This window comes from Apteryx mantelli, chromosome 5 (genome assembly GCF_036417845.1).
Source record: "Apteryx mantelli isolate bAptMan1 chromosome 5, bAptMan1.hap1, whole genome shotgun sequence".
Lineage (NCBI taxonomy): Eukaryota > Metazoa > Chordata > Aves > Apterygiformes > Apterygidae > Apteryx > Apteryx mantelli.
Genome location: NC_089982.1, coordinates 27,672,521 through 27,690,763, shown reverse-complemented (window position 1 = coordinate 27,690,763; position 18,243 = coordinate 27,672,521). Strand labels below are relative to the sequence as shown.

Here is an 18,243-nt window from a genome sequence, read left to right as displayed (position 1 = left end):
TTTATTAAAATCATTAAGCAATTTAGTGTAAACTCATGCTAACCAGTCTTAATACATTTTTAGCCAATTCCATGAATCCAGTTAATTCTTTTAAAAATATCAAGTTAAGAATTGTAACATTATAAATCAGACCTATTACTTGCACCTGTCTTACTAATGAAAATCAGATTATTACCTACAGTCTCAAAAACAGCTTCTGAAACAATTTTAAGTATTTTTTCAGGAGTATACTCTTTGTGAAAGAAAACACCTTTCATTTTCCTGCTTAGCTAATCAGTTTTGTTCTTTTGCTGGTGATACCAGGCATTGCACGCAACAACCTAGCTTCCCTATTATTAGTCACAAGATATTAAATTCAGTATTTGTGTATCTGGGTGAAATTCAAGATCAGCGATATAAAGAGATTAGACCAGATGATTTGATTGTCCCTTTTGGCCTATGGCATAGGTTCATTCCACCTTAAATTTTGTGTTCAGTCTTGCTTATTAGCCAGCAAAATCATCCTACGGTATGAATCTACCAACCTCTAAGGGTCTTTCTATTTCTTGAGAGATCCCAAATTAAGACTTTAATATAGACTCTTAACTTCAAAATTAATCTGAAACAAGTGCTATACAGAAACTGAACATGGTAATTTCTAATTTTCTAGGACTTGTGAATATAGAAGAATGTTAAAGAAAAGCTTTATGAGATAATATTTAGGGCTGTTAAAACCTCCCCAGTGGTGTTTCTAGTGCTTTTCCTCTTGGATTTTGTGTTTGTGCATACACACATGCAGGCAAAAACCTGCTCTGTGAGATTATACCCAGAAAGACTTGTATCTACAGATGCATTAAAATATAGAACATTTGTTTGCTCTATATGTCTACTATCTGTAGACAGATAGTGAGGCTGATCTTGAAGCCAGATTAGTTCAGAAAATTGTGAATGGTCTTAGCCTGCTGTCACATTTGTTTTATAGGCTTAAAAATGTAGGCATGTTTTTTTCCAAGCATCAGCAAAAGGAAAGCAGGACTGAAGCATACCTGGAATTACACCACAGAGCAGATTATATTCTCCCATACCTACCAAAAAAAAAAAAAAAAAGTGTTGTAAGGCTGTGCTCCTAAATCTGTGTAACTTTGAAAAAATACTTTTGAGAAGATACAAGACAACAACCTTAAACTGTAATACTTCGGGAACTTTGTTAGCAGTGAACTAGTAAACTGCGAATGAAGATGGCAGAGCTTTAGTAGTAGTGGAATAAGACACAAACAGTTCAATTCTAAAGCATCCCCTGAAGTAATGCCATTAGAGCCAATGAAGTTGTAAAGCCAGGGGAACTTAGACAAGCCAGTATCTGTTCTCAATTACACTGAAGTGAATTGGGATTAACTCCATTGAACTGAATAGCTTGTTACTGACATATGTCATTGCAAATTTTAAATCACTGAAAGTCAGTCATCCTTGGTATAGCTCTGCTGATTTCGCTTGGCTTAACATAGGATGGATTTGGCTTTCTATTGTTTAATAAAACTTGTTGTCTACATCAGTTTTACTTTTTACCTCACAACAAAAGAAAAATACGGCTCAGGCAAATTGATGATGTTTTTTGTTTATATTTTAAAAAAGCATCTTCATGGTGAAAATGAAGAAAAACAACTACATGGAATATTATTGCAAAACAAGCCCTCCAAGCTCAAGCAAAGCTATAAACTCAAGTTTTTTATTTTGCTTAAAATATCAAGAAGTAATTGTCAAAATGCTGAATAAACTTGGTTTTTGTTTTTGTTTTTTTTTGATAGTACGTGGATAACTGGTTGTTGTACAAGGTATATGCTCTTCTGTAAGAGTAATACCATTACTAAAGTTTCTTCTTTAAAATACCATTGATTTGATAAAGTATTTCCTCAGAAATCTGAAGTTGAGTAGTCTGCTCAACATGCTTGTTTTTGAAATCAGCTAGTATGAAATTGCAGGTTATATCCTTTCAGTTGTTTTTGAAGCAGTTTTTGGATCAATGCCAATTTTGTGATGGCACTTGCTTCGGACTGGGGTTTTCCCACTGGCTACTTAGGGGCGCTGCTCAAAGTGTTAAGAAAACTTTGGAAGTGGCAGGAGAAAATAAAGGGAGTCTGTGGCAGAAAAAGAAATGGATGAGCAGGATATTATTCGGCCTGAATTCTCACATTACTAATCTGAAGTAAATGTAGTATTATTTTTTTTTAATGCAGCCATATTTCACTCTGGTACGTGAAATTTTGTCAATTTTTTGCTTTGTAATGGAGTCAGGAAAAAGACAAACTCCTCTGTTTATATATCTGTATTACAACAACAGGAATTTTTGCATATGCTATGTATCTACTATAAGAAACCAGTAACAAAAAGAATAAGCATAAAATGCCTGGGAAAGAAACATCAAGTGTTCACAGTGCCACGTCTTTCAGCAATGTAAGAAACATGTACGTTCTTCCTGAGCTAAATGAATTAGAGTATATAAATCAATTGGCGCTTGCTTCATCCCGAGAGCTCATTTCCAGACTGAAATGAGTTTAAATAACAGATACAGATATCTCTATCCTTTTGGTTACTTATTATTAACTTTGTGTGCCAGTTGTGTGCCAGTTGTTTGCCGAAGATGATTAGAAGTAGTAATAATGTTCTGTGCTCCATCTCTGTGTGTAAGTGTGATTTTATGGATTTTTTTTTTTTTTGCATTCCAGAGCTTATCGGTTTACTGTATTTGATTTAACTTTGATTTTTCTTTCTGTCAGTTATTCCTGAAAAAATGCACAGCTTACGCATAAAACACTGTTCAAAAGAAACACAACAAGATATCTTGAAATGAATTGTATAACTTCTTCTAGAAGCTGGAAGGGGGGGGGAAAGAGATGTTTAATTTTAAATATTTAGGAGTTCCTCATCTTCATGAGGGTTAAACAGACACTGGTGTGATAGAAACCTTAGCTAGTTAGTTAGAATTAAAACATTCTCTCTAGTTTAAACACAATTTTGGCTTCCTTGTGAACTATGTAAGAACAATGCTAATTGAAATTGTTAAGTTAATTTTATTGCAAGGGTAGGATAGAAATTAATTGGATTGTTGTAGAAGGAATTATTTAGGATACTTGTACAGCTTTTTTTAATTTGTCTTTCAGTAGGTAATTTAAAGTCTTTTGCAAATTTATGTCAAAATGAGATTCAGAAGGAGCAAAAAGAAAATCTGGAACTCCCCAGCTTAAAGCTGTTGCACAGGACAAATATTTAATTGGCAGAAGTCTATTTTCAAAAATTAGCAACTTTTTTTTTTTCCATAGTGTATCCCTATTGATGAACTTAGTATAGTATGTGAAAGGCTTCCTGGATCAGGCATACCCCCAGCTGCAGGGAGATGATTGCTCTTCAGAAGTTCATTAAAAGACTCAGCATATCATAGCATTTCTCAGACGAATAGTGCTGGATAAGACAAGATTATATTTAGCAATATTTGTGATTTTAGTGCTTATGGTCTGTCTTTAAGCTAGTAAGGGATAAAGCAAAAATTAAAAAGGAGGAAAAAAAAACCAACAACAGAATTTTGGGTGTGCTTCTTAAACTGCTTGTGCTTTGGTCAGATTGATGCCATACTTCATGTTGCCTGCTACGGAAAAGGTGGCTGATCTTTCCACAGCTGAGATGCCCCCTGTCTGTTTGAAAATTGTTGTGGAATCCTGAATGTGGGATGGAAAATGAGATCAAATCATTATTTAGGTTGGAAAGGACCATAGGCAGTCATCTGGTCCAAACTCAGCCCAAAGGAGACCCAATGTTGAAGTTAAATCCAACTTAGAAGTTACTTGAGGCTGCTCATGGCCTTTTTCAGTTAAGTTTTGAGTAGCTCTAAGGGTGACAATTTCATAGCCTCTCTGAGAAACATCTTGCAGTGTCTGACCACCCTCACCCTGAGAATTTTTTCCCAATACCCAATTAGGATTTCTCCTGTTGAGACTTGTGTCCGTTGCCCCTTGTCCTTTCACTGTGCACCTCTGAGAAGAGTCCGTCTCTGTTTTCTGGTACATGGTGTGCTCCTCTGGCTATCACAACATCACTATACTTTTACTGCATTCCCTTCTGCCTGCCTACATTGCAAGGATGCTGAAGGTTTAGTAAGTTTATGTCTGCACAATGTTTCAGACATCTGCATTACTTCATAAATACGTATTATTTAGTTGCTATGTAGTTCATCTTGCTGTGGTAATTTGATATTATTCTTGAAACAGCTATTCTTTAGAAATAGTCCTAGACTAACTAGAGATAGAAGGAATGTAACATGCCTTCCTGTGTAAAGTAGAAAGCACACAGCAGCAGCCACTCGAATTACATCAACATCAAATTGTTCCACTGCCAGCACTGTGTCTATCACTACTCTGTAAATGTTATTTTACAGTTTCATCCCAAACCTGTGGTACCTCTAGAGCTGTTGCTGAATCCTTTCCAATTATCCAGAACCATGTAACTTAATATGCCCAAGTAGTTAAGAAAAAAGAAGGCTGTAAAATGCAGGTTTAATAAAGAATTACATAAATAAGAAGTAGTGAAAGGTGCCTGAAACCTGATAGTCTGGCTAGACACTAGAAAAGATGCTGGTATTCAGTTTGGTAATGAATTTGTAGACTGAGATTAGCAAAACCATTTCCCAGACACTCTGAGAAAGCAGACTCATTTAGACATTAGGAGTGTTATGGCTGCTGAAGTAAAAACATGGATGTCAGTGACTGGAAAAACAACTTTTCATGGCTAATGATCTGAGTGTTAGAACTGTGTAACCTGCAGAATATATAAGGAAAGGTGGAATATTACTTTCTCATTACCTCGCATTCTGAATACATTTGTTAACCTGTTAATTAAATTGTGACGCACTGCTCCTCTAACATTGCCAGATATAAGAGCAGCGAAAGCCTTCTGCCAGACCATAAAACTGAAGCCAAAAGTTACATTTAATGTATACAGGCTTCTTCCTCTGTGTCTTACAGTGTCACAACCTCATTTTTTACATATCAGAAAATCAGTTCTGAATTCAATCTCTTTTCAGGGTGTTTGAATACAAGCAACGAAAATCATCTTCTGTGTCAATTTAGTATGGAAGGAACTGAGATTTGCCTAAAAGCCTTGTGCTGGTTTATTGCTAGAGGATATTGAAAAATCAGAATTTTCAGTTCATGAGTAACTCTCATGTTTCAACTTTGGTTTTCTTCCAGAACTGGAAAGAAAATCCAAAAGAAAGTTCTGATCTAGCACCATCCTCAAATAAAATGTTAGATTTTGTTTTGTGTTAAGCTTATGAACTGCCCAACACTTGTAAGAGTGACATTTTGGGTATTTTTTGTTATTCTGAAAGGTGAAATTTCCAGGCTTTGAGAAAGGAAGGAGGGGGGGAAATCATGGAAAGGAAAATCTGAAACTGTCGTAAAAGGAAAGAAAACATTTTATTTCCAGGCCTCACAGAGGAAACCCCAATATTTCCATCTTTTTCAGCTTGGAATCTGGAAGCTCTCTGAACCTGGTCTCCGCCAGTGCTTCGTTGCTTCTGCCTTTGAACTTAGCGACAGAATGACTGGAAATCTTCATCACCCCAGTGTGAGTGAGGATCCTTATGGCCTCCAGACTCTGTGAGTGTTTTATGGCCTCATGTCACTAACATCAGGGCAGTCTGTATGGCAAAGCTGCCTTAGGCTGAGTATCTGGTGAGTCTTGGAGTCTCTGATTCCAGGGTACTTTGGGTGATCTAGATCTACTTTTGGCTGATCTAGAGCTGTCAATTTGAGAAAAGCTGGGGATTTCTATTAGCTTACTAAGCAAACTAGCAGGAAACAAGGCAAGTTGCCGACGTTCTCCCAACTTCATTTTTTGGGGAGATTATTTCAATTACTAGAAACAAGCGTTTTTTCACTGTGAACCTCTTTCATCAGGAAGCTGCACAGCATTCACCTTCTTCTTGTGTTCTTCCATGTGAGTTCGTCTCCACAAGTGAAAATACTTTTTCTATACCCATCTCTTTTTTTCCCCCCAGTAAAATCTTTGTTTTCCTAGATAGAATTGTGATTCTGTCATAACCATCTTATCTGTAGATAAGTCTAGGTAGAACAGTTCCAGATAGATGTACTTTTCTTTTGCTTGTGGGCAAGAAAGGTTGAGGTAATCTGGAAGGTGTGCTCGAAACTGAAGCCTTTTTTGGCAGCACAGTGCATCAGACATGTACATTTCTTTCATGTCAGCATGCAAGGAAGGATGTTGGTCATGAATGCTATGTTAATCTGCAGTTAGGAGACTCTGGTTTTCTTATTAGCAGTTACACTCTATGATCTGGCCATCCCTCCTGGTGAAGAATCATAGGTGTGTTACGATTCATCTCCATGTCCTGTTTGTAGGAATTATTTGACACATGATACTGTATATTTCCTTTTTGTCCCTTTATGTATTAGCTTGTTAAGTTCTTTGATTTGTGAACTGGAACAATCAAAGTGCCCATTTCCTAGTGTTTCACAAGTACAAACTGCACAATATATAGTATGCGTAAGTGTGCATTTGTGGTAGGGCAACATTAGCATCTTCATTTTTTTTCTTAGGGACTTTATTCTAAAATTAACCTCTGGATTTGAAAAATGTGTGATTCCCAGTCAAAAAAATGTGTTTTGCTGTCTGGATAAAATAATCCAGACCTGAGATGTCATAGTAGGAATAGTGTACTTGCCTTTTTGTGCTGTCTGGAGAATCAAATCCTGGCTTTAGTCAAAATTAAAATGAATTGCTCTTATCAGAGACATGTCACATAATTTGATATGTTTTTCAGTTCTGGTCAAAGGAAGTCTTGCAGTGGGAAGGTTCACCGTTGGGACTCAGGTCAGGGCAGACTGATATCTATTGGGAGACTTGTAGCGTATGCTAGCATCAACCCCTTTCTCAGTACTTCTGGCTGCAGAACTGTTAGATTTTTTGCTGCCATAAATCATCGCCCCCCCCCCCCAAAAAAAAAAAAAAAAAAGTAGCAGCTTGAATACAGTGTTGAAGTCAATGGATCTGTGCCAGCTTAACAGCAGCTGAAGATTTGGCATAGATCTTGCTTAGAAATGCAAGAGGCATACATGAAGAAAGGATTCATTTTGCTAAATATAGGTTGCCCTGAGAGTTCTAGGTTTAAAATAACTGCGATTTAGGCTGGGTAGCAAAAATAACATAGTCGATTCTGCAAGATTTTTTCACCAAAAGTATCCACTGAAATCAATAAATGTTTACAATATACAAGAAACACAGGACCAAAGACTTTTTATTTTCAGATGTTCTAAGATAAATTTCTTGGAAGAAGATGACTACACGTAGGCAGCAATATCTAACTATCTGTAGATACATGTTATATACCCTTTATACACTTATATACCCATATATAAAGATGTAGGTCTAAGTGAGACATTTCTACAGATGTTTGCACATGTATAAAGCAGATTATGCTAGATATACATGATTTGTAAATGCTGAGGTTCAGAACTGAAATAACAGCATTTTCATTATGGACAGTTTTATCACATCTCTTTGCATAAAATCTCAGAAACAAGTGCTAATGTTGAAACTGGCTATTAACCAAAATGTTTGCTGTCAAATTAAGTGTTCCCATCTGAGATGATGAATGGAGGCTACATAGCTATAAACTGTGGCTTATGAAAAATAATTCTTTGATATCTGGCTATAACATCTGGCTTTATAATTGGTGCTCCAAAGCAAATGGGATATGTACTTCAAGGTTTTGTTGTTTTTAATTAGTGTTCAGAGACATGTATTTTCTGTGTCACGTATCTATCATACAGTTATAGAAAGGTAAAAGAACAGACTTCATTTCACACTGAGCACTGTAAGTATAAAACAATATAAATACTAGTGCTTTACACTTTTACCCTAGAAAGCAACAAATGAGTTCCAGGCAGAAACAGGAGGGAGTGATTTTAGCACCTGTTTAATGCCTACCATAACAATACTAAGGGAATACTCTTTCTGTACGCAGGATTAAAGAAAGCTGAGCCTGACAATTTTATCAGTAGTGCTATTATTTCATTTCTGTGTAGTTAAGTTAAAGACAATATGGAAACCTGTGTCAGAAGGTTTTCCAGGGCACTGAACCTTCCTTTTTCCAGGACACTGAGAGGCTCTTCCTTATTTTTCTGCCTTTCTACTGCCTGTGTCTTTAAAACTGTGAGAACTTTGAGAACATTTTAAGATTCAGAATGGACTTGCATTCTGCCAACACTTGCACACAAGACTGCTCTCTGGAGTAGTTTTATTGACTAATCACTTACTTTCCTTCATGACATTTTCAGAACGGGCTCTGCAATCCATATGCAAGCTCCTAGTGTGTTTGATAAATTATTTATATCGCCAGTGCACAGGTGGAGAGTTCTTGTGATCCATTTAAAGATTAATACTGTTATTAATAATACTGTGCTGTTTCTGAGTTCCAGTAACACTGCAAGACCAGCTGCCCAATGTGCCTAAATGGTGCTAGGCACATAGCAGGAGATCCATTGCCTTGAAGAGTTTGTAGAGAAAGCCAAAAAAGAAAGATAAAACACAAGTCCTAAGCAGGCAATGTTCATAAGATCAGTTTGCCAGACTCTTTATTGTTGGATCTGTATGGGATCAGTGAAGAGCCTATGTTTGTTATTGATATGTGCATACTTTAAGTAATCATTTTCTTCCTTTTAACCAGACAACATTTTCCTAAGTTTTTACACAGCTAGGCCTCAGCCTCTGCTATGAATTTTGATAGTTTAGGTATGTTAACTGGAAGCGAGGAAGATCATATCCTTCCCCCATAAGATACTGTTGCCAGCAAAATGCCTTGGGTAGCTACATCTCAGCAATCAAATAAATCCTGCTGTTACCTTTGTTTATATCTCTGTGTGACTGGTGTAGCTGTTCCAGTGTGTTGTCTCTCCATGAGGGAGTCTCCTGACATAGATTTGTTGGCTGGTTTGTCCTGTAATGTAGATATGCTTTAACCCAATCTATTTTTGAGCAACAAAAAAGACCGTATTTTGAGTGTGTCAAAACTGCCTTGAGTATTCATACAGTCATATGAATTATAGATTAGAAAGCTTCTGTCTTTTCCCATGCAATTTCCTCATCTTTGAGTGTTTATTTGATCATATATAGAAAGGGTTAGGTTTTTTTTTTCATCAGGTGCGTTCTGAGTAGTACTGAGATTTACCTCATAAAAGTCCACATGCTATTAGTCGTGTGGATTTATGGATAGTAGCTTTTTACTGAGACAGATCTGCAAGTCAAGAAAATAAAAAAAAGGGACATACATAAGTATCCTCATTTCAGTCAAGCTGGTCAATGTCTTCTGATAGGTCCTTCCCCAGCTCCGCAAACCAAATCAACAAATTTGACAGATTCTCAGGATTTCTACTAAATGTTGTGCTTCAATTAAGAATGATTTATATGCTTTTAGTTTTCCAGTGATTATGCTCTCTTCTTATTGACTTTTATATTTTTGGCTTCTCCAGTGCACCTAAAAGCAGGGCTGGAAAAAAAAAAAAAAGAGGAGTGGTTTCATAGGGTTTAACAAGGAAAGTGCTCTGTTGTGCTGCCAGCAGCTCTGAATAGAAGATATTCTGTTCCCCAGCTGTATGAAATATATACATTTTATTTTACAGTACACAAAGAGAAATTTTTCATAGTTCTGCAGACAGACCAATTAAAGTGCAGTTCAGACTTAATGGGTCAGGGATGGAGGTTACATGTTACTGTCAAAGTGTTGCTTGGATTGACAAAGGCACTTCCTGAGATTTTCTTTCTACTGAGAAAAGAAAATCCTCCCCTGCACCAATTTCAACTGCTTTTCTGTACATTTATCAGGGTGACTACTTAGGATGAACTTTTAAAAATCACTTGAAACATGGAAGCTGGCATATTGGATCAGACTGCTCTGGCACCTTGTGTCCAGCCAGGCAAAACCAGCTATTATAATAGAAAGGTGCAAGAAATCCTTTAGCTAATTATAGAATGACCTGCCTATAAGGAACTAGTTATTAATTCTCATTGCTCAAAGGTGATTGAAGAATTCAGAGGAATAGAAAGTCCCTCCTGTTTTGTTTTGTTTTGTTTGATCCTGTGTAAAGATGTTCTTATTCTCCATATATTGTTTTTGAAAGATCAGCTTTGCTATGCAAAGGATCATTTCAGAATGTGCACATTTAAAATGATTTTGCTTCTTGGATAGATCCTAGGTCCTTCTGGGTAGCTGCATCTTTCCCATCACTTCAGCAAGAGACTTCTCAAAGAGGTATCAGTATATCATCAAATTGACAATGCTGCTTCTCTTTAATGAGATGTTGTTGCCTTTGAGTGCAGGAATACGGTATAATGATGATTGAGTGATTATCTTCACTGCTGCCCGTTTTAAGAGAATAAATTCTAAAAAAAAGTCCATTTTGATTGAGAATGTGTTTAGAAATTTCAAATTTACAGGATTTGAAATTCTAACTTAAGTACAGTGATGCTCTTAGATGAAGTAAATGATATAGGAAGAACTCTATTCCAAATGCACATCAGGAACTTTCTAATCTCCATCCTCTCATCTCCAGTTTTGGGTCATACTTTCCATTCTCTGGTTAATTTAAAATCTCTAGTCACAGTCTGTCCTTTAATCCAAAGTGTATAGCTGGCTATAAATTTTGAAGAATTTCTTTTGCTTATTACTCATCTAATATAAAGCCAATACAAAAGGAAATATAAATTATTTGGTAATAATCTAGCCTTCCTCCCTCCCCATTTAATCCAGTAGACCATATGTGTAGTTCTCTTTTAAGTCAATCCAAGAATATTTCAGAGAAAGAGAAAAGGAGGTCATAAAATATCGTAAGACCTTGACTTCAAAATTATTTTCAAATAAGACTAGTTGGGAACTTAATGATAACTATGATAGGTTTCATCTGTCTACAGTGGACAGAGGAATGAAAATCTGAAGGTTTTTTTGGGTGTATTTTAAAACCAAAAAACTTACTTAGCTTGTGTGCACAGTTGAATATATTTGAATAACTATTATTCAGGCTTTCAAATTAGTGAGGTTTTAGGCTGGCAGTTGCAATGTATTATTTATTGCTTTCATTAAATATTGAAAGTTTATTTTACTATTATAGTGAATTATTTGCTTAACTTTCAATCTTACTTCCTGTTAGGGTAATATGCAGGAAAACCCGCTGTAGTTTTCTGCAACCAGGCAGTGATCACACGTCTCTTCAGTCTGAGTTTTGCACTTCAGTTGCAAAACCATCCTTCCTAAGCTAGGGCTATTTTCTTCTTTTGTCTTAAGTATTGAGATGACCATGTTACCTGCTTAGGTAGATATTTCATACACATAAGCTGAAATAATAAGTATAAACCATTTCTGCTATACAATTAAATTCCATGGATGTGTGACTTTATACGTTGTTCTGACAATCATGTACAAAATACTGTTATCTAATAGAATTAAGAGTGATAAAGGGAAGACTTAGGATAAGCATCAGAGAATAATAGCAAGTAATTATATAAGGAGGGAAAGAATTATGCTAAGTGACCAAGCAATGTGATCTGAATCACTACCAAAACCTGAGTAGTCTGAATGAGCTGAATATGTGACAATAACTTTCCCACAAATAGAAGATAAGGAATTCACTGGTTCACTTCATGTCTGTCTATATTTACCTTTTCTTACTTTAACAGTCTCAAATAATTGGTTCTGAAGTTGGTAGGTAATAGGGGAAATAGTGGGTAGGTAATGCTTCTCAGACATTCTTAAAATCAAATAATTTTCACTGAACTGTCATATCAGACAAATGTTGAAATTTTTTTCAAAGATGCTTCTACATACATCCAGTATAATTTTAAATGGCTCAAGAAACTTGGCTTCATAAGCTTATTTATTATGAATTCACCTATTATGTGGGTATACAGCAATTCATTGTCTCCTAAGGTAACTAAAATTTTGATGCTTTTCATTTTGATTTAAGCAAAAGAATATTCTTTTATGCTATGTAAGAATTGCACAGTACACCTATTTCAGCCCTGAATGAGGCTTTGAGAATGTTTTTCATTGAACTGTAAAATTTTTACAGTTAGGAACAGGTTTTGGTCTGCATTTGTAAAGCCCCTAATACAGTAGAGCTCTGAATCTAATTGAGAACTTTAGGCATTACAATGAGAATAAATAATACAGAGCCTTCCATTGACTCAATGGTATTTTTACTGCTAATCTTAATATACGTATTCCATTTGTCTATTATATTCTCTATATCCTATTGAAACACTGCAACTGGTTTCTTCCTGTCACACAGAGGCTTTCAGGAAGATGGCTGTTGCTTCCTTCAAGGCTGATAAAAGCCCTGAGAATAACAGAAGTTAATGCAGTTTGGGGGGGACTCCAATTTAACACAATTAACTTTACTTCTAAGGCTGTGCCTGTATTGCTCTTAGAGAGCACTCTCTGGCTGCAAACGTTATGATCGTTGCCCAGCAGACCTTCTCCGTGAAGCTTTTCTGGCTGTGCCTGAGGGTAGTAGTTCTCTGAACGTCCCCATCCCTTTGTGCTTTGGAGAACTTGCGGTGAGGGTGTCCAAGGTCGTGGTTAGGCTCGGTGTTCGGACAGCTTGCGTGCCTACCTTTATGAGGACCTATGTGAGTTGCCTGTGCTGCCAGTGTAGGTATGACGCCAGCTGGGAATTAGAGCGTCTCCCCATTCATGCTCACATCACTGGGTTTTGAGCAGGGAGTTGGCAGGGGGACGGGCTCTAGAGCTGCTCAGGGGACTTGCAAAGGGAAGTTTGTTTTTCTCAATTGGAAATGAAGTTCTCTGAAATCCAAACTGTTCACAAAGAAAGGTCTGTTTCAAACAGTATTGGACAAAACATATTTGAAGTAGATTGGTGTCTTTTTCTGAATGAAAATACTCTGTTTTGGAGGATTGAGATGACATTTTACTTTGGAAATACAAACTGATGTATAGCAGTGATACCAGTTCAAAGGAGAAGCAGCAATTTTCAAAACAAGCCAATGAAACGTTTGATTGACCTAAACCAGTGCATCCATTTACAGTGATGTTTTCATTCATTGTCATTTTCCAGATTGACTTTTCAGAATGGAAGAGGAGGAAATCTTGAGCCCCCTTGCTCGGGAGGAAAACAGCCTCCTGTCCAGCTCTCGCTGGCCTCTCTGGTGTCAAGCCGCATCCCCATCCTCCCTTCCGCTGTATGGGTGGTGCAAAGGGATTGCAATGTGGGCCTCCGTGTCTCGCCCCAGTGGCTTAAAATCCCTCTTGCTTGCTCAGCCTTCCGCCCTCTCTGTCACCCAACTGCAGCTGCTTCACCTGATTGCCCTGCGCTTTTGCCTCCAACAGTTGAAATACAGTTTGTTTTTATTTATAACCCTCTCTGGAACATATAGTAATGTCCGTTGGAAACTCAGTCGGCTCAAGCTCCTCTGTAAGAACCCTTGAACGTTTCCCTTTTGGACTTGATTGGAAAGTTGCAGTTTTCCACTCTTACTAAAAATGCTCTGTAGGGAGCAATTCTACATCTGCAGGGGTAGACTATATGACTCAATGCAAATCTTTTTAACTTCCGTTTTTCTCATTCTGTTTTGCTAAGGCATTTAGTCTTAACTTTCTTCCAAATAAGGGAACAAACAATCATGAAAATGAGAACTTACCATTAAAAGAGTCAGAGTGTGTTAGATCTTGAACAGCTTTTATCTGTTTTTGACCTGTACATTGATAGAATGAATTATTTTATTTATATTTTATTTTTATTGTTACTTTATTTTCTGATTTATATTGCTTATAAGAAGATTTATCTAGGACTGGGGTCCATTTTAGGAAACTCTATTAAAGAGTTTGTTTGGAACATGGCCTGCCCTGATATTAGAATAAAAGTAGACAGAGCTTGAGAGGGGAAACATATTTGTAGAAAAGAAGAATTTACTCTGGGTCAATTTACAGTAGAACAAAGGCTCAAATTCTTATTTTTGATTCTTGTATTAGCTTGTTGACAAAGTGGTAGCTAAATATTTCTGATGAAGAGTAAGAGAGCAGGACCTGAGTGCATTACAGAGGAGCATTTGAGTAGGTAGGTATTGTTGAGTGAACAGAATTTGTAGGAAATGGAGATTGATTTAGAAGGGGGTGTATAAACTTAGGTTGTCCAAATAGGTAGCCTAGCAGTAAGAGAGAGACAGCAAAGAGTTGCCGTCTTTGGATAGAAGTATGCTGTGTTGTAGTTATACCAGTTGCTACAACTGCACTGATGTCTGCTGGGTGAAGCTGTGGCTCATAATGCATGCGGCGGTGCCATACTGCTGTGCCAGGCGTTCGCCTCTGAAGCCTGAGGCTCCTCTATTGTAATTGGAAAGATTTGGAAAGTTGAGCTAGAAAACAAGATCAGTTTTGTTGTAACCCTGAAACAGTTCGTTGTTCAAGTACAATAAAAATATTAATAATTCACCCTCTAAAAAGGGTGTATTTTATTTTTTTCAAAAATGCCATACTGGTTGGTTTAGCTGATGTCTCATTTTTCCTCCCTTTTCTTGCCTTCTTTCATTTTTCCACTTTTCCATTGAAAAAATGGAAAAACAGGTGGGGGGAGATGGTTTTAAAAAAACAAGCTAAAAAACCCACTAAATCAACATCATTTAAAATCACATTTTTTCTTTTGGAATATTTGTTTTTGAAATAAATTAACGAGGAAACATTTGAGAATGCTTAAATAGCATGTAATGATTCAATTTGAATAATAGGTTAATTTTTCCATTGCTGTTGCATTCTTCATTCAGATTCAATCAATATACGTATTTCTAGAGAGATGGCTGGTTAGACTAGATCTTAACAAAATAATGAAAGAAGGGCAACTATTATTGCATGATAACTTTAGGCTTTTAAGAATAAGTAACATGCTTCAAGAGATGTGGTAAATGAAATAAAATGGAACTTAAAGAAAAGGCACTATGGCGTCCTTGCAAGAAGAGCTTACTCAGCTGCACAGAGAGGGAAGAAGTGATTAAGAACAACATAATACAGGTCAACAATCTGTGTGCTAACTAGAAGCAGAGGATGGAAAGGGAGGAATAAGACAGGATAGAAGTTAATGTGGAGCTGAGCACAGAAGTCTTTCTGTCTTGTGAAATTCCCTGACTTTACAAAAATGTGCCTGTTCTGTGTTAGGATGACCCCAAGAGAGAAACTTTGTGTAATCCTATTTAATTAAAATCAATAAAAAACTTAATAGAATGCAAGCTCTAAATTTCAACAGTCCCAGAGTTACGAAAAATTTTGAGGTGTTCTTTTTTGTTCCGGAAGTGTCCTGCCACAGGCCAGAGCATGAACAGAAGGAGAACTCGCTCAGAGGAATGTTTGATGCTGTAGCTGATTGAATCCGAATGATGGTATTAGAAATATGTAACTATGCTCCCAAATACTTCTGGAGATGGAGGATCTCAGTTTGTCTTCATGCTTCATAATCTCTTTGCTCGTAAAACCATGCTGTGGCTGCTGGTCAGGAGTTTGCCAGCTCTCTCTTGGATTCATTTGCCGCAAGGAGGCGCTCTTCTGTTTAGATTGTGCCTTCTCTGCTATTTTGCAAAGTATTAAAAAGCATGGTCCTTGGGTGTCTTCATGTCAATTGTTGTGCTTAAATTTAAAGCTGTACCAAATGCAGTCCCCCACTCAACCACTTTGTCGGTTTGGTATCACAGGGCTATATGTTTTGAAATGCAAGCTTAAATTAAAATGTTGACTGTGCAGATATACTTCCCTTTAGTATTCCTCAAATCAGCAATCTGATTGTATTAACAAAACAAGAAGCCTGACTATTATCATGAAGGGAAAAATCTGTATATCCTTGGTGAATAGTTGTCCCTCTAGCTTGATGAATAGTTATCCCTCTAGGTGATTTCTCAGACTGAAATATAGTAGATGTATGCAAATAAAAATTACTGAAGTACATGAAATGGGTTTATTTTAGGAGTTCTGGCATGTATAATTAGGATTATGAGCATATTCAGAAGAATAAAGACATCTGGTCATTAAAACCTTTTAAGATCTATCTTTTTTTGATGTGCAGAAAAAAATCATAGGAAACATAATTTGTATTTCAGAATATTGAGAGGATTATAGGAGGCTTGGTTAAAAATTTCCTGTTTTCTATTCTTTCTTTTTCAAAAGTATTTTTGTGAGAAAATGTGCTAATGTCTGTCCCCTAATCCAGATACCTAACTGTATCTGAAATGATAAGTTCAGTTTGCAACTGGTATAATACTTATATACCTTGAAGGGAGGTTTGATTGAGAGACAAGTTCATCAACTCTTGTTAAGTGCTTTGAGTTGCTTTGGCAAAAGAAATTCATTGTAGGCCAAGATTCATTAGTATGCTAGATTTTTATTGCTGGGTCTTAGGCTGTTCTTTTCCTCCCCTGAGGAAAACAATATATGATTTTGGTGGCAAAGTGCTGTGAGGAGATTGAAACAATGCATTCCAGTGTGAAACTCTGAGACTCTTACTTACACTTTGCTAGATTTTGAAATGAAAATGATATATTTAAAACTGTACCACTACTATGCTTTCAATATCCACTGTAGAAGCTATCATAGTAGTCATTGTGGGGCTAGAGTATAAAAGGAGTAGGATGGGAAACATCCTTTTCAGTGTTGGGGTTATTTCCATATAAGCTAAAGTGAGAACAGTTTCATGTTATATGAGTGATGAAAAATGCTTATTTTGTACCATCATCATTATGATGCAGTGACAATTGAAGAAAACGCTAGTTCCATGAGAGTGGAAACCAAAGTATTTAGAAAGTAAGCTATAAAGTGTCAACACAAAGCTGAGGTTGATGTTCGTGCTTTTTAAGATCAACCCTATGTGATCCATTGCTTATTTTTTTGTTGATGAATTAATTGAAAAAATAGATGGTTTCAAAGTCATGAAATACTTATGCTGTGTATGAAAGGATTCATAATCATTCCCAGCTGAAACTTCCCAGCAGAAGGCTCTGCTCTTCACTCTTTTTCCAAGAATAAAGTTGTATTTCCGCTAACAAAACTGATTTAACTTAAACATGCCATTTTGGAGCTCTGAACTTATGGCTCATTTTTAGACAACGTTGTTATAAGTTTTAGTATGTCCTTTGTAATTTCTCCCTTGGTGGGTTGGGTCCTTAAGAAATGTTAACAAAGCAAGTCCCATGCTGCTCTGGCAAAGTGAAGATATTTTCAAGTTCTGAAATGCTAAGAGTGAATTTTCTCTTTTGGGTGCCAAGCCAGACAACAAAAACTTTACTTTTCAGAGAAGCTAGGGATTTACAATCAGTGGGAGCTGTAGGTCCCGAAATCAGTCTCTAGTGAGCAGATTTTCAGGAGTTGCAAGTGTTCACAATTGGGACCAGATTTCCAGAAGAACTCAGCTCTTATTTAGGTGTCTTGATATATTGTTGGGCTTCCAAAAGAGCTTAGCATGTTGAATGCAAAGAGAGCTTCCAGCTGTGGACCATTTGGGGAAATCTGACATTTATTTAGGTGCTTAAATAGTCCTGGTTGCTACAGAAAGTCTGGCTTCATGTATCTAAATATAGACATCCAATATTAGAGATAATATTTTTAAAAATAGGCCCTTGTTGTTTCCTGAAAAGTCATTACAAGTTAAGTTCTAATTTTAGTTTTGAAATTAAGCTTTCTAGTGCCGTGTGCTAACTCTGATAACATACTTTGCTGAATGTTTTTGGCTCTTTGTGCATAAGGGCCTGTATTTGGAAGAGTGCAAAGCTATAGCTGAACTGAGGTTTGTTCAAGTCTCCTGCAGGAGAAATCTCATCTGACAGGAATGGACAAGATGAAAGGGAGCTTTCTGTTCTCACAGTGACACTGAATGGGAAAGGGAGGGCCAGGAACTAAATTGTAAGATGAGACATAAATCTGCTGGAGAATACCCAGAAGCAGCTTGTGAAGATATGACCTAGAAAGCAGGGTATAAAGGGTATATACCAACGTAGAAATTAGCACTTTATAGAACAGGTAAGGCTTGAGGCTGGGTTGCAATCCAGCAAAATACTCATACAGGGGATAGTTTCATGGAAGTCCCCAAGCTCTAGTATTTTTCAGAAAAGAAATAGGTAGGACAAGTCATGTGCTTGATTTCCTCACCTCGTCCCCCCTTAATTTTCATCCTCCTTTCATTCTTTCTATGCATATCTAATGTTTTATGTACCTTG

General features: G+C 36.7%; 1 long non-coding RNA gene across 5 annotated transcripts in view; it reads left to right on the top strand.

The window, feature by feature from the left end:
* LOC106491925 (uncharacterized) overlaps nucleotides 1-18,243 on the top strand; it is a 156,877-nt gene that overhangs the window by 31,870 nt on the left and 106,764 nt on the right. Inside the window, exon 1 of one of the 5 annotated variants that reach the window (XR_010884253.1) lies at nucleotides 5,530-5,627. The exons of the other annotated variants lie outside the window; for them this stretch is intronic. This is a non-coding gene — a long non-coding RNA (uncharacterized lncRNA). Of the gene's footprint in view, nucleotides 1-5,529; nucleotides 5,628-18,243 lie in introns of those variants that run through there. 5 annotated transcript variants of the gene reach the window in all.